Source organism: Ursus americanus, chromosome 15 (assembly GCF_024610735.1).
Source record: "Ursus americanus isolate L20-20 chromosome 15, mUrsAme1.1.p, whole genome shotgun sequence".
Taxonomy (NCBI): domain Eukaryota; kingdom Metazoa; phylum Chordata; class Mammalia; order Carnivora; family Ursidae; genus Ursus; species Ursus americanus.
Window position 1 is genome coordinate 17,728,577 of NC_142141.1, and position 27,143 is coordinate 17,755,719.

Below are 27,143 nucleotides of genomic sequence, written 5' to 3' on the forward strand. Positions count from 1 at the left end.
ATTAAATCACTGGCCATTGGTCATTGATTAAGCCTCCAGCCCCTCTTACCTCCCCAGAGATTAGGGGAGTGGACTGAAAGTTCTAACCCTCTAATCATGTGGTGTGTTCTCCTGGCAATTGGCCCCCATCCTTAGGTGCTTTCCAAAAGTCACCTCATTAACATGACAGGAGACACCTTTTTTACTCTCATCCCTCAGGAAATTTCAGGGGTTTTAGGAGATCTGTGCCAGAAATGTGGATGAAGACCAAATATATATTTATTGTTATAAATAGCAATATCGCAGCCATGTATGTTAATAAATGTATCACCAAGGAAATACCTCCAAGCAGAGCAGTTGACCATAGTGGTTAAAAATAAATAAATAAAGTCAGAGCCACAGAGATTGATAGAAACCTCAACAGTAAGAGACCTTAAGCAACATCCAGTGACCCCCTTCTGGAACAGGCACTACATCTTTCCTTATCGTTTCTGCATCACTTATAACAAAAATGAATGAGAAACCATGAGCATGACTACAGTGTTTTCATCCCAGAACCACAAGGACTATGGACTCTGGGAAACAAACTGAGGGCTTCAGAGGGGAGGGGGGTGGGGGATTGGGATAGGCCGGTGATGGGTATTAAGGAGGGCACGTATTTCATGGAGCACTGGGTGTTACACGCAAACAATGAATCATGGAACACTACATCAAAAACTAATGATGTACTGTATGGTGACTAACATAACATAATAAAAAAATTAAAAAAAAAAAAAAGAAGAACTGTGTCTTATGAGGCTGCCCGGGCCAGTGGTGGCTCCAAATGTTCTGTAAAGTAGGGGCCTAGAGGCATAAACCCAACAAGGACAAATGCTGTGACATTTGTCTTAAGACTGGATTTGCTTAGCAAGTTTGCTGTTTTTACTTAGAATGCATGTTTATTTGGGATGGCTCGGGGTAGAGGGACTGCTGATGAATATCACAGGGAGATAAAAACCCTGTGAGCCCCCTCTTTGTGCACTGTCCCCAGCCCATGGCTGTTGAAGAGAATCAAAAAAATGTGTGCTGCTCTGCCTCTTCAGACCAGAAGACATAAACTAGTACCCTGCTAGGGTGGCCAACCATTCTGGTTTGCCTGGGACTGGGTGATTTTTCAGGATGAACACTTTTGGTACTAGAACAAGGACAGTCCCGGGCAAACCAAGATAGCTGATATCCAGCATAGAGCCCTCAGACATATTCTATTTTGTCATTTGGTGTTTTATTTCTTTTTAAAATTTGAGTTAGAATCATTTAAAAATCAGGTTTTCTGGTAACATCCAGGTACATATTTCTTTTAACGATTCAGAAGATCTGGACATTCTGAGACCTATGTTGCTGCAGGGCAGCAAATAACCAGGGCCAGGTCGTGGCAGCTCTCTCTGTCAGACAAACACGTGCCTTCCAGATCTTCATAGTTCCCAACCAGCTACTTTCACTCATTTATACTACCTACCTGGACCCTGGGACATGAAGCTGCACATTAGAAATACCTGAGTGGCCTATACAATCCCAACATCTAGCTGCACCCTATACCAATTATATAAGAATTTCTGGCGGTGAGACCCTGGCATCGATATACATACATCTTAATATATGTACATCTCATATAATTGTGCATCTTAAAGGCACAATTCAGTGACATTACACACATTCACACTGTTGTGCAACCATCATCAGCCTCCATATGCAGAAGTTTTTCATCATTACAAACATAAACTCCTGTACCCATTAAACAATAACTCCCATCCCTCCCCCCCAACCCTCGCAGCCTTTGGGAACCACCGTTCTACTTTCTGTTTCTATAAATTTGTCCATTCTAAGTAAGTAGCACATATAAGTGAAATCATAAAATATTTGTCCTTTTGTGTCTGGCTTATTTCACTTCACTGAATATTTTTCAAGTTCACCCATGTTGTAGCATGTACCAGAATTTCCTTTCTTTTTAAGACTGAATAATATTTCATTGTATGTATATACCATATCACTATACTTTGCTGATCCATTCATCCAGTGGTGGATATATGGATTGTTTTCACATTTGGCCTATTGTGAATAATGACGTTATGGACATTGCTGTATGAGTATCTGTTTGAGTCCCTGCTTTCACTTATTTTGGCTATGAACCAAGGAGTAGAATTGTTGGATCATATGATAATTCTGTGTTTGATGGTATCTGTATTTTTAAGTCCCCTAGGTGATTTCAGTGTACAGACAAAGTTGTAAACTTCTGCATTAGAGCTTGTAACCTCTGAAGAATCTTTACCTTCTCATTCTAATATGAGGAGAGGGAGGCAGGCAAGAAGCTAGTGGGCAGCTTAGCTGATTTAGCCACAAGACAATTAACAAAATTAAAAATGATTTTGAGAGTACACAGAATCTTTCTACCTTCTTACTCGAACCTCTGCAAACAATTCTCGCAGCCCTTTATTGGACATTTCTATCAGCCTTCCAGGAGAGCTATCTTCACAGAATATTTTGAATTTCATTTTATATCTATAGCTTTAAAATATTAATTCAATCTGTAGAATTTTATAAAAATGTACTGGATTGGAAAATGACACAAAAATAATATCCACTGGTTTTCTTTTATAATATCATCCAACTAAAGTGACACATTTTGGAGCAGCACAGTTATTAAAATGCAGCCTGATGCTGGTATGAATGTCACTTATTTTTAAAAGGAAAGTAATTTTACATGATTTTCTCTCTTATTTTTTGTCTTGATGATACCAGGAGATCTGTGATTCAGGGACTCCAACAAATGGTCTTGTTCCTTCTACCATGCTACTTTAAATGAAGACTGAAAGCTTTTAGAATCCTTCCCAGGGGAATTTATGAAATGTCAAAATGGTCACATCAGCCCCTTGGACTAGCCTGGGAATGAAGACTTAATTTGGTCATGGGAATAGCAGATAAATATTTCCTTGAAGTTCTTTCACCCTCCTGGTCTTCCTCCTCTGAAAACATTCCATCATGCTGTATCATCCAAAATGGAACACTCACTGAACTGAACTCAATTTATCAGGGATATCATTTAGGGCTCTTAGTGTCCCAAGTGGTAGAAAACAAAACTTATGTGACTTAACACTGAAGAGCAGTTGTGAGTTCGTACTATCTCAAAGAAATTGGATGGGCTTCAGATGAAGCTCGATCCAGAAGTTCAGACAATGTCACCAAGATTTCAATTCTCCTCTGTCTCTCTGTACTATAATCCAGCGTTGGCTTCATCCTCAGGGGGCTGTCCAGCAGGTCTGGACTCTCCAGTTATGCTATCAAAAGACTTGTGCAGTTCTGTATCTCTCATCTTTATAGCACATGTCCAGAGGGAGCCATGGGGCTCTAATAAAGCTAATAAGAGCCCATTCCTAGAGCTAGTGGAGGCATCAACCCCATACAAATCACATAGCTGAGGATGGGAAAGGGGTGTTTTCCCATAGAACATTTAGCATTCTGTTTCTAGGGAAAGGGAAGAAAGCATTCTGAGCAGCAAAAAACATGGGTCTACTATTCCAGGTGTGTTCTGAACAATGCAGAGCAAGGGTGACTCTTACCTCCCTTGTTCTAAAACAGTGCTATCTAACGGAATTTTCTGCGATGACGGAAATGTTCTATATCAATGCTAATACAACAGCCACCTAACCATACGTGACTGTTGAGTACTTGAAATGTGGCTAATGTGACTGAGACACTGGGTTTTTTATATTGTTTAAATTAAACTTAATTTAACTTAAATAGCCATGTATGGCTAGGGGCTGCCATATTGTGCAGTACAGTTCTAGAGACTTTTATTTCCATTAAAGCAACTGAAGATCACATTTGTTTTTTTGGCAGGCACATAATATTATTTATAGTACATAATGGAGCTTATTATTAACAAAATTCCATAGCTTTTTTTCTATTTATGAGTCCACTGAGTCATGTCTTTGCCATTCTGTATATTTGCAATTAATAATTTAGAACTAAATGAAAGATTTTACATTTATGTCAGCTTGAATTATTGGGGCATCCCCATCCTTAAAGAAATATTTTATCCTGATTTTTTTTTCCATGATATTACTTGGTCTACCAACCTTATGTGGTCTCTGTCATGAAAGGAATCTACCCTACAGCGGTGCTTTCTTTCTTTTTTTTTTTTTTTAAATCTGAGGATTATAAATGGTTTTCAAGAGTCTGTGACACTTCTGAAATTACATGTAGATTTTTGTGTGTTTCTTCTTACGTTCTTTTTTTTTTAAGGAAAGAGCCCGATGCCTTTATTAAATTTTCAAAGGTTAAAATCAATAATCAAGAATTTGTATCTTCACACAAATTATTAAACCAAGGCAGGAATCTGTGGCCTGCTGTTAAAAACAGCCCTCCAGATTAATACGAGTGTTTTCCCCAGGCTCTGTCTCTTCCTTAGACCAGAAAAATAGTGAGGTTTTTTTTGTTTTGTTTTGTTTTTTTAGCTTTAGTTGTCCTGCCCTGTGCCAAAACTACTGCCCACTGTAAGGCAAAACCACTAAAATCAGAAACTTCAAGTTTTAACTTCAAAACTGACTTCCAAAATCTCCCAATTATTGTTCACTCTTTAGAGCACTTAGGTAGGTGTTTTCGTATCTTGTATTTTGTCCATAGTTTATAGTGTTCTGTGGGAGAGGGTCATTCTTATAAATCATTATATATTTATTCATTATCTTATTATCTCATTCTTATATACATGGTATTTAATTAACCAGACCTATACTAATAAACATTTAGACTTTTACCAATTTTTAAGGAGGGCATATGATGAACACTGGGTATTATATAAGACTAATGAATCACTGACTTCTACCTCTGAAACCAATGCTACATTACATATTAATTGAATTTAAATGAAAATAAATAATTAAAAAAAGAATTTTAAGAAATTTTTTGGCGTGCAATCATTGCTACAGTGAACATCCTTATTTGTGCCTCTCTGAGCACATGTGCAAGTAGATCATGAAAAGTGGAGTATGGGTTATAGAGGAGGTACATTAAGATTATAATCCATGGTGGCTGCAAGTCTGGAAACATAAATAATATTTTATGATAAATTATATCACCATATCAATAAAACATTTGATATATATTAATATACATAATAAACATCCAAAATTTATCACATGTATCAAATGTACCAAAATGTTTTCAGACATGGTGGCCACCGTGTAGATACTACCAAAATGCTTCCTAAAATGTCTATGAGTGCTAAACACCATGCCCTGGTATAGTAACTAAGGAAACACTGAATTTTCTTTCTGGAAGATTTGAAGAAAGGCATTTCTATCAGTAGTAGGTTGAAGATGGCCTTCAAAAGCCATGAGGCCAAAGCAACTAGAGGCGCATGGACAATGCCAGGCACTTGGCTTTTTTGGTGCTACAGCTCTCCTCTTAAAATGGGCTCTGAAAGTTAGGCTTGGCATCTCCTCAGCTTTGCCTTGTCTCATGCTGTGAAGCCATTGGGGACACATTGTATTTGCACAACCCTGGAGCAAGGAAGTTTGCATAAATGAACACTACAAGAGCAAGGTGATGAAAAGGAGTCTGATCTCAGTTCTCCACCCCCTAATGTATGCCAGCCCTGCTCTCAACAAATAGCAGACTTCCCAAAGAGCAAACGTTAAGGATTATTAAACCTTCATTTCTTAATTTCCATTTTGATTCAAAAATCACAGGAGGCTATGATCTTACTTTATGATTCCTTTTCTCCCATGCAGCTGGAATGGGGATTCTGACATTTATTCGCTGGTAAAACTAGGGTTTTTCTTTATGCCATTAAATATTCTTTTTCATGATGGTGTTTTACTTCACAAATGGCAAATAGATCATGATGTGACCTGCGTAGAAATGTTTTCAAAGCAGGTTTGAGAATTCTGAAAAATTCCCCTTATTATGTAATGAGTTGAAATCCCACTATCTTATTTGACACACTCTGCTGGCATCACCCATCATATTGGCAAGAGAAAGTTAACTGAACATGGGAAATCTTGGTGCTTCTACTTCATATTCAGCAAAGTTGTTTTTCTAATGAATTCTAAGAACATAGCAAAGATCCATTGCTATAAAGCTTTTTTATATTTCTTTTCAATCAGGGGTTCATTTATGAAATACTAAACATCCATTAGTTGTACTAATCATCAATGTAAACTGTGTGAGGGATACAAACATGAAATATCCTTACACCAGCTTACAGCAGGGTCCTACTTAGTTTCTTGCCCAAGATAGGTTTAAATGTCAGACTCTTTATGTAGGTCCAAGTGATGGTATTAATATTTTTTTAAAAAATACAGTTGCTACCTTCAGAGTTTACAGTCTAGGGGTGAATGCAAATGTTAAATAAAAAATTACAAGTGGGTAAATTCACAATGAAATAAAAGTTTTAACCTTGCTTTATAACTTAAAACCAATTGAACTCTTGTCCCTCTCTCCCCATCAGACAGCCAGCATCCAGTAAGAAGGAGTTCCTTGCTTTTCATCCTCCCCACTTTGTTTCATTCTTTCTCCTACCTTATTTCATTCTCCCTTCCATGTACTATTTATTTATGGAGTGTCTCCTATGCATCCAGCATTGTGTTGGAGCAGGAAATGTCAATGAAAGCAAGATACAAAGTAAGAGAGGAACTATGTCCACTACTGCCCTTCTCAGAGCACCTGATGGTCCAAGGGCAGGCTTTCCCTTCAGAGCTCCTGCATGATAAGTATGCCTTCTTCTTCTCTGACTGATCAGATTCCTAATGCCCAGGATCATAAGTCAGAGGGTTGTCCCATGACAAACAATTTACTGGGACTTGGAGATAGCTGGACAGTGTTAACCAGGAATGAAGGCTGGCGAAATGGCCAAAGTTTATTAAAGCTCTCTGTATACCGCTTAAGACAGAATTCAGTCAACTGCCTCGGGTGGCTTTCACTCCATCTTAATTTCCAAGAACCACAGAGATGAAGTAAATGAGCCACAGGAATAGGGATTTCTTCCAGGCTGGAGATATTACAATCCTTCTCTGAATATAAGAGTTGGCTTAAAAGGGCAGCATTCACTATTGAGGGGATAACTCCGAAGAGGTCTTGTGGTTATAATGGTTTTATGATTATTTTGGATCTCTGCAAAGACTCCTGTGTTTGGGTAACTGATTCCACACTGGAGAGATCACACAAACATTCCTTAACATTAGTCTGTGGCTTTGTTTGACAGAATTAAAAGAGCTCTGTGTCCATTCCAGTCCCCCATCAGACCCCAAAACTGTCATTCAGACGACTGTGGATTCTTTCAGAATTAAACTCTGGTTCTTCCTTACTTTTTTTTTTTTAAAGCATGTATGTAAAAACAGTTTGGGGGAACTCTACACTGTGTTGAAAAAAGAAGATATTTAAGTCAGATTGCTATCCTCCAAAAACCTAGATGAGGAAGTGATATTTGTTAGTTAAAATGCACACATACATATATACATACATGCAAACATATAAGAAACAAGTTGGAAACAAGTTGGAAAACATACATAAATATATATATATATATATATATATATATATATATATATATATATATATATATATATAGAAACAAGTTGGAAAAATAGCCACCCCTTTTCTTCTACTATCAGTTGTTTGGGAAATATTGCCCAAGCACCCATCCTTTAGGGGAAGTCTATCTTATATGTTGAAAATAAACGATTCTTAAGTCAGGTCACAGTCTTCTAAAAGACTTTGGATGAAGAGATGAGATCTGTTAATTAAAATACATAATACATACATATGTATATATACACACACAAACAAGCAGGTTAGAAAAAATATCAAGGATGACAAGAAGGAATATATTCAACAAATATTTATGAAGTACTAGGCATATTCTAGTGCCAATATAGAGCTTTTATCGTAGTGAGGTAGATAGATAATAAACAAGTAAATATATAATTTCAGGTAATAGAAAGTTCCATAAAGGAAGAATAAAGCAGGATGGGAAAGATAAAATTGTGGAAGTAGTGTTATATTTGTAAAGAGTGTTGTCAGGAAACAGGTGATATTTGATGTTAGATTATGTGAAAATAAGTACAGGGAGTAGCCATGAATCCAGATCAGGCAGAGTCCTGCAGATGACAAAAAAGACTGGGACTTTCATTCTAAGTGGGATAGAGGAGACATTTACAGGGTCTTGAGCTGAGGACTGACATGATCTAAGATGTGTCGCCTATGTTAAGAACAGACTGCAAGGGGTAAGGGCTGAAGTAGGAGACAAGGTGGAAGGCTAATGGATGGTGAGCACGGATAATGGCTTGCACCTGGGGTGGCAACAGGGATGATAAGAAGTGAACGAATGATAGAATCATTCTGAAGGCAGAGTTAATAGAAATTGGAGATAATGCTAAGTAAAATAAGTCAAGCAGAGAAAGACAAATATCATATGATTTCTCTCATCTATGGAACATAAGAAATCGGATGATCCGTAGGGGAAGAAAGGGATAAAGAAAGGGGGGGTAATCAGAAGGGGGAACGAAACATGAGAGACTATGGACTATAAGAAACAAACTGAGGGCCTCAGAGGGGAGGGGGTGGGGGAATGGGATAGACCGGTGATGGGTAGTAAGGAGGGCACGTATTGCATGGTGCACTGGGTGTTATACGCAACTAATGAATCATCGAACTTTATATCGGAAACCGGGGATGTACTGTATGGTGACTAACATAATATAATAAAAAATCATTTAAAAAAAAAAAGAAAGAAATTGTCGATAGATCAGAAGTGAGGTGTGAGAGAAGGAAAGAGGTTAAGGATGACACCAGGGTTTCTGGCTTGAGCAATTAAAAGAATCACTAGTTGAAATAATTACAAAAACGTTAACTTGTTAAGAGGATGTTTTCATTGCAATGCAAAACCACATGTTTCCACTGGAATGGCTAAAATTTAAGACTGACAGCATCAAGTATTTGGGAGGGTATAAACCAATTAGAATTCTCATGCATTGCTGATGGGAGTGTAGAATGGTATAACCACTTTGGAAATCAGTCTAGCACTTTCTCATGAAGTTAAACTTATACCAACTTATGGCCCAGAAATTTATTCATAGGTATATAACCAAAAGAAATAAAAACTGATGCTTCAAAATGATGTATATAAGAATGTTCATAGCAGCTTTCCCTATAATAGCCTTAGAACAGAGACAATCCAAATCTCCATGGACAGGAGAATATATGATATAATTATAAAATGGAGTATCACTCAGCAATTTAAAGGAATGAACCACTGCTAAACATCGCAACATGGATAAATCTCCAAAACATTTTTCTGAGCAAAATAATTTAAATACAAAACAATATATATTGATTGGTTCCACTTAAATAAAGTTCTAGAACAGAAAGAGCTAATCTATGATGAGAACTCAAAAAAGTATGTGCTTCGGGGCTTGTGAGATGGTGGGAGGGTTTTCTGAAATACAGATTTCTGGAATGATAGAAATATTCTATATCCTGATAGAGATATGGTGTAGATCAGTGAATGCATTTGTTAAAATTGATCAGACAGTACACCTAGAGTACACTTCATTTCACTAAGTGATTATTATACCTCAACTAGAAACTGTTTACATAAAAAGAAAAAAAGTTTAATAAATACTAAAATATTTTTAAAATAAAAATATAGATACCCAGGGATACATACCACTTATGTATAAAAAACACAAAACTTCATATATTTCTATCAATACAAATATGTATATGTATACAATTAAAAGCAGCATTTTTACATTAAAAAGAATCTGACTTAGTAGCTTTTCCTGTCTACCTCAGCACTGATAATAACCAACAGTAGCATTATCTTGTTTAAATTTTATGACAGCCTTTATGAAGTGGTTTATTTTACTTGCCCCACTTCACACATAAAGCAACTGAGTATTAGAAAGTAACATGGCTTGCCCACAGACATATCACTGTTGACCAGTAGAGCTGGAGCTTGAATCCATGTCCGTATTTCCCCAGTTTGTAATACTGCATTACATTTTCCTCCACAGCAAGACCACAAGCACCCTCAAGGAACCTTTGGGTTTCTCTAGGACCTCAGACAATCTCTCCAGGTGCTTCCCTGTCCTCCAGTTTCCTTCCTATCACCTTACACCTAGTTTCTACCTTCTTCCCCAGCTCCTACAGGTGGATGTTTCACTTACAGTGTCTGCTTGGTCTTTGGTTTTATGTTTAGATATTGTCTTTTGGCTCCAATTTGGCCGAACAGTCTGAAGCCCTCAGGCTAGTTCTGCTTCACCAGTGCAAAATGCCAGGCTCTCAGAACCCTCACTTAAGTCCAGATTTTCCAGGCTGAGCCTTGGGATAATTCCTTTCACCATCCAATGTGGAAATGTGGAACAAGACTTCTTACTGAATTTGCTTGATGAGACTGGATATCTACCTCCTTTCCACCAAGAAACTCTAAATTATTTTTTGAGCCATAGAATGGAGATAATTTTACTATTCATAAGTACAAAATTCAAATGTGTTGGATATTAGGAAAAACAGTCTTATCTACCAGAGTTTTAAAAGTCTGACTTAAAGATTCTGAAAATTCAACTACCTTATGTTTTCCAAAATTGAAAAATGATTTCAAAAGTTAAGGCTAGATCTGGCAAGGCAGCAAGAGAAATAAGTAATAGGTTGGAATGTAAAACAAACAACCTTTCAGCAAACTGTGCCTTTTAACCCAGGGAAATCCTCTCTGCCTCAGAGAACACAGGTCAACGTATCGGTCTTCCACTTTATTAAATTATTAGTATTAAAAAATAACTCTGAGCAAGCAACAAAACACAGCACAGTGCTTTCTACAAATAAAATTTAATTTGCTATCTCAAGAGCTGCTGGCTTTTATCGCCAAAGGTTGGAGCGTGATGTTTTCAGAAAGAAACTTTTTTTTTTTATCTTGTTTGGAGGAAACATGGCCAACATTAGTTCCAAATATTTTATTTCAAACATAAAGCATAGAACCAATACTAATAAACAACAGGCTCTTATGCCGACATTGGTGCATGTTTTTGTTATTGCATTATATTCCATGAGAGTTATTTTGCATAATTAAATAGAAAAAAAAACCCTTGAACTTGGAATTATAAAACCGTCACCACAAACCAACAATTCCACTTGATGTGTATTAAGTCATTAAATTTATTGTAAAAAAAAAATGGAGAGAAAAAAGTCTTTTCCTTGTAAATCATTAAAAATTCATGAGGGTTGAAAGCAGAGCAAACAGCCCATATGTTTGCTTAGGGAACTACTGCAGAAGAAGGCACTGCAATTCAGAAGAGAAAATGAGCTTTTCTTGAAATCAGAATGGCCTGTTATCAAAATGACTACCATGTGGGCTATTGGGAAGAAAGGGCTTAAATTCTGAGAATGTAAATGTTGGTCCCACTGTTCCAAATAAAGAATGTTTGGGATGGTGGGGGGAGGGGTGGGCTGGTCAGGGTCTAAGGAGTCTCACAGTCGAGCAGTTTGAAAGACTGGCCTACCATGGGATCTGTGGAGGCAAAAAGATCCAGAAAACACAGGCTGAGTTAGGACCTGGTTTCTGGACAAGAGTCAACCCAGTCTGCATCACATTGTCCAATAGCTGAGACAATGGTTTTGTAGCCACTTATTTAGACATCAGAAGTTAATCAGTTTATTCATTTGGAGGATTACCACAATACTTGTTACAATCTAGTCTGTCAACGTTATGAGTTTGCTCTGAAAAGCTTTTTCTTACTGTGTTGTAACTGGGAGGCATTCATGAAATGGGCAAAAGTAGGGAGAAAGGGATCCAAGTTGCCAGGAACAATATCCATTCAAACTGGTTCAGGTAAAAGTGTATCTTTACTGAAGGGAAAGTCGAGTTTACCCAAAGATTGGAAACTGAGTTCAGTTTAGAACACCTAGGATCTATATTAGAAAGTGGGACATGGTAGCTCCTCCTTCTGCCTCTCATGGAGTCACATTGAACCTTTTGGGAGAAGAAGCTACAAGGGAATACAGTACCTTTCTATTTACTCACCAATTTTCTCTAGTACTCACTGGATATCTGGTCTGTTTTTCTTAATCCGTGCCAACTCTCCATTTCACTGATGGCTCTTCTGCCCCTTACTAATTTGTTTGTGGTGTTGGATGCCATGGCCTAATGGTGGTCCCAACTTTACATGACCCCCCCATCTCACTGATTGCCTGTTTCTCTTTTGATTCTTTTTTTTTTTTTTTAAAGGAATTACTGGCCTAGTTCAAGTCACATATTTATTCCTGGTCCTATCAGTAATGGCCAGAGAAATTGGTCAGCTTCCCAATCACCAGGGTGGAAACAGATTCTCTGAGACAGGAATGAGGACACAGCACCAAATTGACTAGAACATCCATAATCATACAAGCTATACAATCAGCCCTTACATAGTCAGGAATTGAACCTACAAAACAGGGTTGTATGTGTATATCACTTAAATAATTGCCACAGTTCTCTAGTTCTAAAATGAACATATTTTTCACATTTTAACATTTTTTTAAAAGTGAGATGTAGATTGCAATCAACCTGTACATTTAATGCAGTATAATAGCTGCTATTAAATTGATGGTGGATCATAAGTTCAAGTTTCTCCAGGAATTGAGGAAACATAGAAAGCATGATTCTACTGGCTCATAGTTTTTTCAAAAGCTAAAAATCAAATCTTTTTCTATAAAATTACTATTAAGCACTATCTCCCTAATTGTTCTGTATTTGTCTCATTTTCATTTGAAAGATGACAATTTCATCATTTCAACAGGTAATTCTCCAATCCCATCATGTTACCCTGTCCTCTGATATTATGCCTAAATCATTTCTCTTTGGATTAACTCATTATTTCAATTAAAGTCCTTGATATATGTCAAAGACGTGCCCTTATTTGTGACAGAGCCATAAAAAATGTGTTGCTTTAATTCCTTCTATAAATCAGTTTCTCAATTCCATTCCCTTAATTATGTGCTGTTTTTCTCTGGAATCTTTCCAATGTCCAGAATTTTTTTTTTTTTTTAACCTAGAAGTGTTTCCAAAATTTAAGTACAGGATGCCAATATAGTCTGACAAAACTGCCCTTCCTCTTTTGTGATGTCGCCTTACAAACAGTTCCAAGGAAGGCCTTTCCCCTACCAGGTGATTCAACATAGAACTAAATTACTCTCTAGATTCATCGTGCATGCTTACTTATAGGGCATTGGCCCACCAGTAAAGACTAGACATTTTGGGTTATTTTTACACACAAAACGAATCTTTTACTTTCTTTTCCAGTGAAATTTCCTCTTATTATTTTCAAACACTTGAGTTATTTAGCCTGCTAGTTAGCAACAGATGCTGCAAAATTGCATTGTCGGGAAGTGGGATGATATGATACAAAGACCACTCCCCCTCAATATAAGTTTTAGTACAGGTTGTGACATGGACATACCATGTGGCTTTAAAGAGGAGTTAACATCGCTGGCCTAGTAAATGGCTGAGAAGACAAGTAGGGCTAGTTGATTCCTAATAGTCCTTCAGCTCTAACATTCTACATTATCATTTCTTAATGGACTGGTTAACATTTTTTGGAGTGCTCATAGGCTCAAGATCACATTAAGTCCTGCACCCATACCTGTAATACCACACCAACTCTGCATTCATTCCCCATATTCTACACCTTCAGGAAGAGACTATCCAGGCTCCATCAAAGTCCCATTCCCCAACAAATGTGCATGCACACACAGAGACGCACATACACACATACACATTTTGCTTTGGAAGTGAAACTCTACAGAATCCAGTACTGCAGGAGGTCAGCTCTTTATCTTTTTTTCCTGATGGATATACACAAAAAAAAGAAATGATGTCCTCGTTTTTCACCCTGATAAGAAGATTGCACACTGCCTTCCTTTCTGATAACCTAAAGAAGGAACTATTTGTCTGAAATGATTTATGCTATTTTCCGATAATCTGGTTATAAAGCTGGTTAACACACCATAAATTTACCTTAATAGACCATGGCCTGCCCTCTGAATTCCTTTTCATATTTTTGTCTTACTACATCCTTCCTTCAGGCCCAGTCCCCTTGAAATGCACCAGCCATACCTGGACTGAATAGTCACTAATACATGGCCTCCTCCTGGTTTTGACATCTAGAACCCCATTCATCTGGCTTCTGGGTTCATTTCAGATCACAGTTTTGCTTGCTAAATGAAGAAATCATTGCCAAAAATCGAGTAGGCATGATACCAACTCTAATCTCCTAGGAGGCATACCCTCCTGACCTGCTGATTCATACAGTGTGTGTTATGCTCAAATTACATGAGAAATCCCTTCCTGCCTTTTGTCAATAGCTATTTCTGCAAGGTCCTCATTACTTTCTAATTGACCAAATTTGTTTTCTTGATTTTTCTCATTAAACACAGATTTAGAAGAAACTTCAATTACGGAGCTTTTCTTTAAAAAAAAAAAAAGATTTTTATTTATTTATTTATTTGACAGAGAGAGAGTGAGAGCACAAGCAGGGGAGCAGCAGGCAGGAGAGGGAGAAGCAGTCTCTCAGTGGAGCAAGGAGCTGGATGTGGAGCTAGATCCCAGGACCCTGGGATCATGACCTGAGCTGAAGGCAGAAGCTTAACTGACTGAGCCACCCGGGTGCCCCTGTGTAGCTTTTCTAATGGCTTTCTTCCTCCAGGCCTGCCCTCATTCCTAAAGAGGACTTTATGCTACCTTCGGTATTTCTCTCTCTATATCTATCTAAAACTGACTAGTAGCTAGATGTCTAGCTTTATAACTTTGGGTGTGAATAACATTCTCCCCTCTCCCCTGCCCTGAGTAGCGCTCCTCCTCCACCGAGTACAATATGCATGGAATAACTTGCCTGCGTTAGCAAAACCCAGCATCTCCATTTCCTGACTATTCTAAGATGAAGTCATGCTTGGTCTTTCTTGCCTAGTGGAGCCAGAACTCTGATGTGCCGTCCTGAACCTAGACAACTCTTCCTGCTCCTGCAAAGTACTGGTTGTTCGAGAATAACCTATACTCTGTGAGGCTTCAGGTGCTCTATCCTTGCCAGTGCAAATTTCTACTGAGGATCCAATAGGTTTTCAATGCTACATTTGGTTTATTCCAGGGTAAAACTTCCCTGGGCTCCCAAATTAGTTTCTATGTGTGTATGTGCATGTGTGTGTGTTTTAATTTGCTAAAAAAGCTGCTTCCCGAGGCTCAATGTTGAACCCAGAAGATCTGATCAGAGCATGTTCCAGGGTCCTCTGCCTCTCAAGCCCAGAAGACCCATCCCCTTTACTACTGTAACAAGGGGCTTAAGTCCAGATCAGTGTATTTCAACCCTCTGAGTTATTTCAGGAGTCTCGAGACCCCTCTTCCACCAAGTGAGTCTGTCAAGGCTACTCAGGCTACTCCAACAGATTCAGACAGCTTCCAATTTAAAAAAAAAAAAAAAAGGAGGACAGGCTCAGTCCTGACTCTCATAGAAGGTCCCCAGGCTCCTATGCAAATGACCTCTCTCCTCCTTTGTGCTTGCTTAGCCATAGTTCCTTCGGCCAGCTACCTCAGTACACACTCCAAATGTTCTCCACAGACATGAAAGCGTTTTGCTAATGGCTTCTTTCAGTGTTTCCCACTGAGACTCTATCCACACCTGGTTGACTATTTTAACTGTCTGCTTGGCTGGCCAGCTTGGCCCAACAACCACGGTGCGGGTGTGGGTGTTTTTCATTGAATAAACTGCTTTTACTGTTTTTACTGGCTTGACCAGTCAAGCAGAGTAAAATAAGTTACATGTGCTTTTAAAAAATTAAACCATTTTTGGCACTTTGATCAGTGGTTTGATGAAATCTGATTTTTACTTGAGTTTGACACACGTTAAAGCTTAAAATTTCTTTCACCAAATGGCCTCCTTTCCTTTCTATGCAGAACCCACTAGACTAGTCAACCCAGCATTGACTCTCACTCAGTTCATCAGTTTTCTCATCTGTTACTTGGGCAGAAAGTCCAGTGATCCTCAGTCACTGCTTAAGATAAAGGCCTTTGAATATAGTGGAATCCCCAGGTGTCCTTATCCTGCTTTACCCCTCACTAGCTGCATGATCTTGGGCAAATTACTTCACCTTCTTTATGCCCTAACCCTCAACTGTGAAATGGTAGCATTAATAGAACTTGCCTGATAGGGCTGTTATGAGGAATAAATTAGAGAATGCATGAAATATCACAGTCAACAATTAACAGTAATAACAGCTAACATTTATAGACCATTTCCTATGAATTAAGCCCTAAGCTAACAGCCTCTTAGATGATCACATTTAATGGCACCCACTATTATTATTATTATTTGCCCAAGTTATTTAAATTTCACAAATATTTGGTCATTACTCAGTGATTAGGGCTTTTGTAGATATAAAGATTACCAAGGTAACATCCCACAATTGGTTTATATTCTAAAGGAAAGAGTAAGACAAAGACACACAAAAAAAGCAGGTTGAATGGTGAGTCCATGAGCGATCTGCAAAGTGTCATGACAACATAATCAAAAGAGAGATGACTTCTCTAGGGGCCTGGGTGTTATCAGGAGGCCTTCCTGAAGGCGGTGATATTTAAATGATGGATTTGTTTAAACAGGCAACAGTAAAAACAAGAATAAGAAATCAGCAGTAATAATAGCAGCTAACGTTTGTAGAGGGTGTTTTGCATTCCAGATGCTGTGAGAAGCAGGGCATTTGCCTTATTTCATTTAATCAACCCCATGAATTAGGTATTATTGATCTCATTAATTCACCCCTTGAATTAAGTATTATTATCATCCCTCATATTCTTCTCAAGGCTGAGAAAAATAAAATAACTTCCCCAAGAACACATATCCTGTAAGGTCAAGGCAGGGTTTGAATCCAGAGCCTGTGTTCCAACCACCAAAAAAACCACTTCCAGGTAGTTGGGAAGGGAGTGGCGGTAAAACTGACAGGACAAATTTATACAAAAGAGGGGCTGCAGGTGCGCTCAAGGGCAGTGGGTTACACTTGGCTGCAGGAAGGAATGAGGGAAAAGCAGGGGTAGGAGAGAAGGATGAGCATATCAGCTAAAGTCCCCTACACAGAGAGGTGGCCTTCAGGAAAGCTATAGGCAGAGGAAGTCACAGAGATGTACTTGAGGAAGACTCATTTGGGAAGAGGATTCACTAAGGCTGAACTGACGAGACCTGATGACTGCCTGGGTTCAGGAAGACAAAGGTTAAGGCAGGAGTTGATGATTCACAAATTTTCATTGCGACATAATATGGGGGAAAACATGTTGATAATTAACATGTGTCACTCGCATGTAAGATTTTCCATTTCTCTCATGCTCTTCTCAAGTTGCAAAAAAGCACTGGAGGTCACTATACTTTTCTCTCACTAAAGAAGGTTAAGATTCTTCCAGGGAATCTCTCTATGAAACTGGGTAAGGGGGAAAGCATCCCAGTGTCCTTTCTGGAAATCGTAGGTCCTTGCACTTTCCTTAACCATGAGCATAGGGGCGCCTGGGTGGCTCAGTGGTTAAGCGTCTGCCTTCGGCTCAGGGCGTGATCCTGGCATTCTGGGATCAAGCCCCACATCAGGCTCCTCTGCTGGAGGCCTGCTTCTTCCTCTCCCACTCCCCCTGTTTGTGTTCCCTCTCTCACCGGCTATCTCTATCTCTAAAACAAAACAAAACAAAAAAAAAAACCAAAAAACAAAAAACCATGAGCATAGCATGCATTACGGTGACTGGATTATCCACGGTTTTTGCATCCTTACTATCCTTTACCTAGGAGGTAAAGTAGAAATACATGGCACAGGGGACCAGAATTTGAAAGCCATTCTTGTCATTTCCAATTATATCATGTTAGGCCAAGTCACTGATTTCTGTGCACCAAATTATCTCACTTAATCTTTTTAACCAATCCTTAATGCAAGCATGGTTAATCCAATTTTGCAGAATAGTAAACTGAGGTTCAGAGATAATAAGTAACTTACCAGTGGCGGAGCTTCAGTTTGAATTCACATCTATCAAGCTCAAAAGTTTGGGGTTATCAGTTTAAAAAAAAAAAAAAGCATTCATTTCTTTGTAGTAATGGAGTCTCTATTAAAGTTTTCTGAAGTATCATGTGCATCTTCTCAGGTAACCTTCCAGTTCTTCCCAATCTTTTAGCACGGAAGTTTCCAGAGCAATTTTCCCAAACATCTTAAGTTTGCTGAAAGAGGCTCTTGCATAATTCTAACCCCTGGCCAAACTCTTAATGATGTTATTTCACACCATATGCATTGAGGTTGGCCTGAGTCAGCCATTTTTCTTGCTTTTGAATTTTTTTTCTCCCCCTACTCCCTTCTTTTCAAGTCAATAATCATTTTAAATGCAAGAAGTCAGCCTCCTTTTTAGCTGACAAGGCTGGTTGTTCACACACCTTTCGGGTGCATAACCGACAAGTGTCCACTTAGGTGTGGGGCTGACTATAAACAATCTTCAGAGATATTCCAGGGAAAAAAGACAGAGGAACTAGCAATTTGCTGAGCAAAGGATGTGGTGGTCTTTAGAGCCAAAGTAATCCCCAAAAGGTCTTGATTAGGAAGGGTGAGATGGCAGCCTCCAGGCATCCCACCTCCAGCCCCGTGTCCTTTTTCCTGGTTGCTTCCTGCAGTGAAAAAAATCTGCATGCCTAGGGAAGCAAGAACCCCTCTTCCAGATACAATGCTTCATCCAGCCCAAATCCTACTGCTCCTTTTCCCTCCTGGCTCCCTCACTAACTCTCTCGTTCTGGGAAAAAATGCATGCCTCGTGGTATTTCGATTCTGGTTGCACATCTGAATCACCAGGGAGGTTTAAAAAATGCCAGTACATTGGCCCCACTCAAGACTAGTTAAATTAGTGTCTGTGGAGGTAGGTCCAGGGCACTCATTCTTTGGGCAGTGTGCAAGTTGGGAACTTTGTAGACTATCCTTCAGTTTGGGCTTGTCTGATGTTTTTCTCATGGTTGGACTGCTGTTATGGGCTTAAAGAGGAAGACCGCAGAGGCAAAGTGCCCTTCTCATGACAGGATATTGCTGTTCTCATCACAACTTTGGGCTCTGCTATAATAGAAGAACTACACTATAATGGTAGTTCTGGAGTCGGAGGGCCTGATCTCATACCCTGGCTCAACTACCTACACACACATGACCTCAGGCAAGTTCATTTTTTCTCTCCAAGTCTTAAATGCTTTATTTGTAGCAATCCTTATACATTTGTAGCGTTTATACTAGTGCCTGGCACATGCTAAGTATTAAACAAATGATAACCATTATTATTATTTATTATTATTAATCATTATTTTGGACAAAGTTCTCCCATGTTCCCTTAAATATGAAATATAGGAGTTGAACTAGATGATATTTAAGGTGTGTTTAAGTTATAATCTTGGATTCTGGATGAACATTCTCAGATGGTTTGCAAATGAAAAAAAGACGCATCAATGCATGCTGCTTTCTAATTCCCCATCCTAATTCTCTGATTACCCTTTGTAACAGAAAGCTGAATTAGCAATTCTGTCAATACAGGTTAAGTTCCTCTGTATCTCAGAAGCAGCTATAATACATAGGGAAACACTACACATGGAATTAGAAAATATGAGTCCAATTCAAGATGGGAGTTGACATTACTAGTTGTTAAGTTAGGTTGGAGTTGTGTTTCAGTGGTAGAGATGGGTTTACCTTGACCCAGCCATGCACCCTTGAATGGGCCCCATGGGGACAATAACAGTAGGTGGAGGGCTGGGTGAGGGGTAAGAGTTGGGATGATGGAGATGAGCAGAGTGTGGCAGAACAGAGTAGGGAAAAGAATCACCTTTAGGAGCCCTTGGCAATCCTATCCTAGCAGGTGGAAATTGGCTAGCATAGCTCCAGGGTTCTCCCTAACATGTGGCTGGCAGTTCAACTGCAGGATTAACCCCAGATTCCTCACCTGTAAAATGAGGATAATAATTCCAGCTCCTGGAATTACTGAGCAACTTTAATGAGGCCATACATTTAGAAAAGCTTTATAAACATAAAAAATGCTATTCAGATGTATCGTTATTTGTGAATATCTAAGATGGAAAACAGTGAGTAGTAAGTGGAGGTGGGCTTATTGTAATATACAAAACATAATTCTTCCTATCTACAAAGGTCAGTGATGTGGCCCAACACATGAGTGCGGCAGAAGAGATTCTTGCTTTCTATCATGTTTAGGAAGTTTCCCTCTTATAAATCTTGGGGCCGCTGGGGCGAACCTTTGACCAACTCAGTAAATAGAAGATGTATAGGGGGTCTAGATTCAGCAAGGTTGGAAACTAATCACAAACTTGCTTCTCTCAGATAAGAGCTTCTGTTAATTAACATTTTAAATTTTAATGTGTCAATAATTTAGGAACCCAGTTTGCATGGGTTGTGATTTTTTTTCTTCCTCCTATGAAGAACAATTTTGCAAGGATAAAATCACTGAGTAGGGCATTCCCGTAAAGTTCATTAGGAAGGTGAGTTGAGGTTAATTTGTCTCAGGATGTCCATTGTTCTGTTGCAAAAGCTGGTTTCTGATTTTTATTTTAATCCTAGTCCTATAAGATTCAGGGTGATGGATCTGATCCCCAAATTTGAGACACATGGCTTGAAACTGGGGCTATCTCTGAAAATAGGAGTGAAATGCAAATTAGGGGTTTTGCTATTCAGGTATTGCCCAGGTTAGTGCGTTTAGATTGCACCGAAAATGAACCAATGCAGTCACTTAGAAGGTGAAAATGTCAATAAGCTCTGTGTTTCATCTAGAGCAGAAGTTGGCTAACTACAGCCCACGAGCCAAAGCCAGCCCTCTGCCCGTCTGTAAATAAAAGTTTTATTGGAACAGATTCATGCCCATTTGTGTACTTGTTGTCTAGGGCTGTTTTTGCACTACAACAACAAAGTTGAGTAACTGTGACAAGACTGCATGACTCTCAAACCCTAAAATATTTATGGTCTTACCCTTTATAGAAAAAATTTACCAACAGAAGACCTGACATAATTTCAAGCATTTTAAAGCAAACAGTTTTATTTTTAATAGTTATAGGTTTATTATCTATTAGAAAAAAGATAAAACTGCCAAATATGTATTTTTATATATTTTGTTGTTGTTGAGAACTAAAAAATATATAGAGAGAAAACTTTAAGTTAATGTAAGGAAAAATACAAAATTAATAATATAATTAAAAAATGATGGTTGTAGGCAAACTCTGATATTTGATAAACACAGAATGCGCACCAAAAAATTTTGTTTGATTTTTATATTTCCCTGGTTCTAAGAAAATTTGGCCTAAGAGAGGTTTTTAACAAAAATACTCTCAACGCATTCTTTATTTTAGTTTTAAAACAATTTGGGGAATTAAATAGGCAACAATAATGACTTCATATATATGAAGATGAGACATAGATGAACATTCATTTGGTCTTTCTTGCCTAGTGGAGCCAGAACTCTGATGTGCCTTCCTGAACCTAGACAACTCTCCTGCTCCTGCAAAGTACTGGTTGTTCGAGAATAACCTATACTCTGTGAGGCTTCAGGTGCTCTATCCTTGCCAGTGCAAATTTCTACTGAGGATCCAATAGGTTTTCAATGCTACATTTGGTTTATTCCAGGGTAAAACTTCCCTGGGCTCCCAAATTAGTATGTATGTGTGTATGTGCATGTGTGTGTGTTTTAATCTGTTTTGGGGGGAGGAGACAGAATAGAGTTTTATTGGGGGAAAAAACTTAACTATAATCTTTGCTCATCAGAAAATGGTCTTGGCTTACTGGAAAGATCCGTAAGGCCTGATATCAGAGAGTTCAGTTCTGTCATGTGACCATGGACACAAGACTCAGTTGATCTGTCCCTGATGCTTATGGTCAAATATAAAGGCTCAATCAAACCTACAATGAGATCTCACCTCACACTTGTCAAAATGGCTAAAATTAAAAACATAAGAAATAACAAGTGTTGACAAGGATGTGGAGAAAAAGGAACCCTCGTGTCCTGTTGGTGGAAATGAAAACTGGTGCAGCCACTGTAGAAAACAGAACAGAAGTTCCTCAAAAATGAAAAATAGAATTATCATATCATCCAATAATTCTAATACTGGGTATTTACCAAAAGAGTACTAAAACACTAATTAGAAAACATATGTGCACTCTTATGTTTATTGCAGCTTTATTTACAAAGCCAAGATATAGAAGCAACCCAAGTGTCCAACAACACATGAATGGATAAAGAAGATATATACATATATAGGAATATTATTCAGCCATAAAAAAGAATGAAATCTTGCCATTTGCAACAACATGGATGGATCTAGAGAGTGTAGTGCTAAACAAAATAAGCCAGTCAGAAAAAGACAAATGCCATTCAATTTTACTCATATGTGGAATTTAAGAAGCAAAACAAACCAAAAAAACCCCATAGACTCTTAAATGTAGAGAACAAACTGGTGGTTGTCAGAGGGGAGGAGAGTGGAGGTATGTGTGAAATAGGTGAAGGGGATTAAGAGTATACTTATGGGCGCCTGGGTGGCCCAGTCGGTTAAGCGTCTGCCATAGGCTTAGGTTATGATCTCAGGGTCCTGGGACTGAGCCCTGATTCAGGCTCCCTGCTCCACAGGGAGTCTGTTTCTCCCTCTGCCCCCACCTCCACTGCTTGTGCTCTCTCTTTCTCTCTCTCGCAAATAAATAAATAAATAAAATCTTGTTTAAAAAAGAGTACATTTATGGTGACAAGACTGAGTAATGTATGAATCACTATATTTTATACCTAAAACTAATATAACACTGTATGTTAATTATACTGAAATTAAAAATAATAACAAGTTTCTAAAAAGTAGAAAGCCTTATAAAAAAAACCCATATATAGTCCCTATAATATACCACTTTGAATTTACTCTAGACAGATGGTTCTCTAAGTGTATATATTGGAATATTTGTAGGCTTAGATTTTTTTAGTAGTTTGGTGACCAAATAACTTAAGAAAGAAAGATTTGAACCTGTTCAAATTTATTGCAGGATTTTTCAAGATCTGCATAGATAGGACACAACTTTGCTCAAACGTACCAAAACACAGAACTCTTTTCCCATGGAGCATTTTGGAAAATACCACTTTTAAGGATCTAGACGAAAGTGGACATAGTCAGATGGACATAATATGACTCAGAGTCTAGAATTTATTTCATTTTGACATTTTCTGGGAATTCCCTTTTGGTTGTATCAACTTAATGGAGACAAATTTCATGATAGTAGATGGTACAACTTAAAAACATGAAAGAACTTGTGTGCAAAAGAATACTTTGGAACTTTGAAAAACAGTCTGTGCTGAAACTTTTAGGAGGCTGATTAAAAATAAAGCCCAACATTCTTTAAAATGTGCATTATCTTTTAGTAGAATCTAGAAATTCTACTTTTACAAATTTATCCTTTGGAAAAATCAGAGATAAGAGCATGAGGAATTTACTGTACAGTGATTTATAATACTGAAAAATTGGAAACAATTTAAATGTTCAATAATAGAAGATTGTTAGGAGGGTTTAAATAGTTTGGAATATTAAGCAATAAAAATATTATAAAAGAGTACTACTGACATAGGAAATTGTTCATGATATATATCTAAGAGGAAAAAATACTATTAAATAGTATTCACAGTATTCTACTTTTATCTTTTAAAAAGTATATAAGTGAATATACACGAAGAAGGTTAAAAAGACTTACAGGAAGTATAAATAGTGGGATTATTTCTGGTGATGGAATTATGGAGGAAGCTTTCCTTCTTTGTGCTGAAATATTTGCCAACTTCCCTGCACTGAGCTTATACAGGGGGGAAAAAAGATGCAATTGTAGTAGAAAATCCTATAGAAAACAAATTTATTTCTCCTTATATCACTTTTTCCAAAAGAATTTATGACATGACACATTTTGCAAATACACTAAACTATGTATTGCTAGAACCAGATAGGATTTTCTCCGAGGTGCAAGTTTGGCTAAGGATGATACCAGGACCCTGGAGGCTTCAAGCATTCTTCTTGTTTCATTCTGTTCAGAAACATGTCAACATGAGGAATGGTTGTGCCAGCATCTCCAGAAATGACCTGTGGTTTATAATCCAGGTAAACAATTTCCCTGCAGCACATCAAAGCCCTGACTCAGCTTGCCCTATATATCTGTTCCACTTACATATAGTCGAGAACTCCACGGTCTTGTCACTTCCTTCCCTATCCCTATTCCTTCTAACCCAACAGTGCCAGAAGTAAAGTATCTGAGTCAGAGTTGATGGGGTAAGGATTTTCTCAAGCTGGAGAGTGTTCCAACCAGGACAGTTGCTTCTACATAAGATAGTTAGCTCTTTCTTCACATTTTGGGGCAAAATTAAGTCAACGTGCACAAATCTCTGTCCACAGAATTTTAAAAATTCTCCCAATGTCATACATTATTGAAATTTGTGTTCCAGCCGCATGCCACTGTACTAAAGGTATTCTGCCATGAATTTACTGTGTGAACTTGGGTAGGAAGTCTCCCCACTCTGGACCTCAGTTCCCTTGCCTGTTTAATGAAGTGACCAGACTTACTCAACAAACATTTACTGTGTTTTCTACTCTAGGGTTAAAGGTGGATAAGTCAGATATAGCCCTCATCTTAATGGAGCCTACAGTTTAGTAAAATGGACACATATATATGTGCATATATCCCTTATACAAATGGGGGGGGTGTTTCTAGCAAATCCAAAGGAATGTGGAAAGTATTACAGAGGAGAAAGTATAGAGATTCTACTGGATCCACAGGAGGGGCATCTAAGCCAGACTCACAAAGTCAAGGACAATTTCCTACAGCTAGTGATATCCAAGACATGACATCCAGAAGACATACCGAAATAGGAGTTAAGAGTTAGTGAAAGAGAAGTAATGGAAGGAAGCAATAGCTCACTCAAATCCCAGAAACTAAAGAATGAGTGAGTAATTCAAGAGAGTAAAGGAAATTCATATGGACAAAATGAGGTTGCGGGATGGAAATAGAGCAAGATGGGGCAGGCCATGTTCAAGAATTTAGATCAGCACTGTCCAAGGTATATAATGTGAGCCACATACATAATTTTAAATCTTCTAGTAGACACATTTTAAGAAGTAAAAAAGAGCTGAAGTTAAATTTAATAATATATTTTCATTAACCCAATATATCTAAAATATTATTTCGATATGTAATCAATATAAAATTATTAATATGATATTTGCATCCTTTTTTCTACTAAATCTTTGAAATCTGATGTTTACATTTATCGTTCATCTCAATTCAGATTCATCACATCTCAACTGCTCAACCTGCACATCTGGCTAGTGGCTATTGCAATGGATAGCACAGGTGTAGACTTTATGCAAAGCCATCACAGGGCTATAATGAGGAATGGGATATGAAGATCATCCAGGCTGCTCTGTGGATAGCAGATTTGATGGGAAAAGGCGGGAAGCACGGAAACCAGAAAGGAGGATATCATAGAATCTAAAGGAGACATTAGGTAATGGCAGGGAGAATAAATAGATCTCACTGGAGCCATTCAGGAGGTAAACGTAACCATTTTGACACACACATTAGCCTATGGAGCACCCAGATTCAAGAGCTACTTCACAAGGCATCTCTTCAAGCTGGAAGCCCCAGACCTATGTGAAAAGTCACAAAAGCCAAATGTCTTTCCTAGGAGTCATGCAAGGAATGGTTTGGGTGAATGGTTTGTATGCTGTTTTGACCCTTTCTTCTCTGTTCAGAGTGAGATAGAAGAATCGTCCAGAAAGTCTGAGAGTGTTGCTGCTTTTATCCCCTTCTGTTGCTGACACACTGAATCTAGAGAGAGAGGAGGGGAGGAGGAGACAGACGGAGAAAACTGCTTCTTAGGGGTGATTACAGTCAGAGAGAGGCTTGAAGAGACATTCCCTGGCCCCATATTTCTTTTGCCACCAGTAACTTCCAAATCAAATGAGCTCAAGCTGCAGATCAAAATGAGATTTTTCTTATTGACTTCCCTGAAAGCTTAGCAGGCTCTCTGCAAATCGAGTCATGTGTATCCTGCATCATCATCAACCATTGCCGATTGCAGGGATGTCGGAACTGGGCTGATGTTGGCAAATATGTCACTGATGCATGAGGCCAGGGAAAATCTAGCTCTTATTGGCCTGGCCGTGCTGACCTGGTTTGTCCATAAATGAAGAGCAAATGCAATTTGCAAAACACATGGAACTGATAAGGGGTTACTACAAGGTGGGGCTGGAGTCACATTTCTAAGAGCAGGCATGCTTGAAGAGGAGACAAAGCATATTTCAAGCTAAAAATTGGACAGGCAGTGTTTCTTAAAGTCTGCTCTGTATACCACCTTTCTCATAATCACCTGAGGAGTTCGTTAAAAATGCACATATTTGCGTCTAACCCCAGGCCTGCTGAAAGGGAGTGTCTGGGGGCTGGGCCTGGGGCACTCCATGTTTAACAAGCTCCTGGATGATTCTTATGCATGTTAAAGTTTAAGAATTCCTTGAGGAAAGAAAGTAGGACAAGAGTATTTCCACTTGTTTTTTGGAAAAAGCACTGAACTTGGAATCAGTCTACCTGGTCCTTTATGCAGACACTGCTGCCAACTGGCTGGATAACATCATGGCAAGGACAAAGAACACAGGATATGAAATCAGAGGGGGCACAGGCCTACCTCCTTTGCAAGAACTGTGTGATGATGGTTAATAGCTGAGCTAAGCCTCACTGTCACCACCGGAAAATGTAGACATGGGCTCAGGTGACCCTGAAAAATCAATCTCTGACATGCTAGCTCTGACATTCTATTTCTTTAAATCCCCTAACCTCAGTTCCTTCATCGGTAAAATGGGCAGGTTATCTTCCATTTGGGCTCTGCTATTTGGGGGATCCAGTGAAACATGTATATCTATCTACACACACACACACACACACACACACACACACACACACACACATTTTTTAATTCCAAAAGGTTGACACAAATATGAAGTGGTAGGTATGAACCCATAATAGAATTATCACCACTTAGGATATTATTTGTCTTTAGACTATTTCTATACTGATAAAATCCCCTTAAAAGCATAGTAATTTATTTTTTTAACAAAGTA

The 27,143-nt window shown here is 38.4% G+C and overlaps 1 long non-coding RNA gene across 1 annotated transcript in view; it reads right to left on the minus strand.

Annotated features, from left to right (window-relative positions):
- Positions 1-27,143, minus strand: part of LOC123788628 (uncharacterized) — a 173,774-nt gene that overhangs the window by 58,523 nt on the left and 88,108 nt on the right. The window lies entirely within an intron of this gene.